This window comes from Phocoena sinus, chromosome 3 (genome assembly GCF_008692025.1).
Source record: "Phocoena sinus isolate mPhoSin1 chromosome 3, mPhoSin1.pri, whole genome shotgun sequence".
Classification (NCBI taxonomy): Eukaryota; Metazoa; Chordata; class Mammalia; order Artiodactyla; family Phocoenidae; genus Phocoena; species Phocoena sinus.
Genome location: NC_045765.1, coordinates 100,681,871 through 100,684,657, shown reverse-complemented (window position 1 = coordinate 100,684,657; position 2,787 = coordinate 100,681,871). Strand labels below are relative to the sequence as shown.

The 2,787-nt window shown below is 39.4% G+C and overlaps 1 pseudogene; it reads right to left on the bottom strand.

The window, feature by feature from the left end:
• Nucleotides 1-974: 974 nt before the first annotated feature.
• On the bottom strand, nucleotides 975-2,539 carry LOC116751072 (annotated as a pseudogene).
• Nucleotides 2,540-2,787: the final 248 nt, after the last annotated feature.

The following is a 2,787-nucleotide window of genomic DNA, read 5'->3' as shown; positions in this document are numbered from 1 at the left end:
CAACAGAGTAAAGCTCTTAAGATATCAGACAGACCAATACTTGTTTGGAAGAAGGTGCGCAACTTTCTTACTGTATAGGCTTACAGACGAGGCCCTGATTCCATGTGGTCAAGGTTACAGTCATAAAACCTAAAATTTTAGCACAATTGTGCTTCAGACTAAATTTTCAATAGTTGTGCTCATCTACACAGGAAGTTATGGACTGCATTACCAGTATCCAATATGTATACATTCTTAACATTTCTGAAAATAGAGCAAAATTAATAGGTGCTGGTATTCACATCTCACATCTCAGGTTTTATGACTGGCAAGTATTAATGCTCCTAGACTTTGGGGTGTACAAGGTAGCAGTATTTTAAATTTGTTTAAGTAGAATGTAGGAAAAATCAGGATCAAATGGACATTCATTTCTTGACTGTAGCGCCATTAGCCCTCAATTAACTCTTTATAGGGAATGGTTAAGCCATCAAAAACTAAACTGATAGTTTTTATATTAAAATGCTTGTCCATACTAGTAACACTTCGAAGTCACTAAAAACTAAGTATTTACCTTGTAGAGGAAACACACGGAAATGAACTGACAAACAGAAAAAAACAAATTATGAAAAATGCTAATCACATAAATGGATCCATGTCCACACTTTGTGTCTACTTCATACATTCTACCCACCCACCCCACTCCAAAAAAGTTCAGGTTATTACGTCCTAAAGCAATGTATTCTTGAATTACTTTTAGAGAGACAAACTGCTCTGTAGTGTATAACCTATTTAGGTCTACACATTCTAGGGTGATGCACTTCCATTGTCCTAGCTCTCAAATTTGGAAATCTTCTCAGGTTCAGTCTCTTTTTGAAACCTTTCCAAATAAACATAATTAGAATTTGGGATCCCTAGATTCAAAGACAGTACAGGTTATATGACTCCTCCTTTCTTTTGGATTAAATAAAAGCCACATGATTCTGTGTGGCTAAACACTAAATCTGAATTATTCATGTCTGGCATTGAGTAAACATATTTTTAAGTTCATTCTGCTGGACTTCATTAACCACTTCAGGTTCTGCAGGGTTCTTCTGAACCTTTGCCACTGCAAAGTTTATCCCCTGGGTTAATCCACCTTGGGTAATATTAGCAACCTGGACCATGCAACTTCGAACCTTTGCAAAGGGAGAGACTGCTCTGCTGCTACAGCTCTCTGAAGGAGGAGTTACGTGAAGCCTTCTCTCAAGTTCAAGTGTGCCAGATTCGGAGCCGGGGGTCTTTTGAGATACAATTGAATGCACTGGTTCAACTGACAAAAGATGTGGGCCTGCTGCAGAAAAAGACACATCTAATTGAGATGGTCGAGAAGGTATCTGTTCCGTTGATTCAAAGTGAGTTTCTTCATTAGACACTCGATTGGTCATTTGATTTCCTTCCTCACTAGCCTGCTGAGAAACAGACCTGGTTTCTGACAGCTGGGTCATTTTGTTTTATGCATCTTGAACAAATCTGTGGCAATAAATATCCACAGGCTAGGCTAAGCCAGTCAATGTGTGTATGTCGTCAGCAGAAGGACTTTTCTTCAAAGAAGACGCATAGCCTTTTCCAAGCCCACTTTCATGAGCAAGAGTAACCTCTGAAGGAAAATGAATGCTAATATCAGTGTTGCTAATAGACTGGGATGGACTGCCTAATCGAGGCATTGAAGCAATAATACCACAACTAGGAAGAACATAGTCTACTGGCCCTACATTCTCTAAAGAGTTTGCTAGCTGCCTGTCTTCATCAGACTTGGAATTTGTAAGGAATTCATCAGAGCGGTATGAGTCATTATCTGAACACATTTCCCCATCTGACTCAGCCTGGGCTTCATTATCCGTCACACTAGTGTTTTCCATGGTTTCAAGACTACTATCTGATTTCCAAAGATTTACTTTTAAGTTTGGTTTCAGAAAGTTAACTTTCATTTCAGGTTTTGTAAAGTTTCCTAGCTTTCGTAGAATGACAATATTTACATTGGATTTGGTCTGTTTCACTCTTTGATTTAGAGATGAAAATTTGCTCATTAAAAAATTTTCCCCTGGGCCAAAGAGCCTTGGTTTTGAGATCTGGTGCCAATGATGTCTTCATGCGGTTTACTGCTCTTCCTCTCAAGCTTTTTCTCTATTATAGGTACATCTAATCCCAGGGCTTCCTTGGTGATCTGCAGCATCTCTGCAATGCACTGAAGGGTATCTTTTCCATCCTCTTCTGCATTGAGCATTACAGCTCTCAGGGTGTGGAAATAGCCACTTGCTTCTTTATATCTGTAACGCAGTCGCACGCAGCAGAACTCTGCCTTACCAAAAAGAGTGGGTTCAGGACCTATTTCAATTTTTTCCAGGTCTTCTAGACTTAGTCGTTGATACTGGTTTACGTTGTCAACTTCATCATCATAATAGGCCACGTAATAGGCAGAGTTGGAAAGCAGTAACAACACATCCACGTCTCTGTGAGCAGCATCAATGAGGGTGCACCCTTAAAACTGTCGCTCGAGCCAAGCCAGAAAACTTACATCACAACACGTATTTTAATATGAAATAAATTCTAAACCTACTAATTAGTGTTACTTTATCTTAGCTTCTATTCTGACACTAATATTTACATTAGTCAGACATGATCTCAGTCAAAAGCATTATGTCCAGAACGAAAAGCACTTGGCACCTTAACAGGCAGTGGAGAAAAATGTCAGCCCTCCCCGCGCCCGCATTTTTACCAGTGTAAGCTGCAGTAAATACTTAATTTCCCTCCCCTCTTAAACAGAAAAAA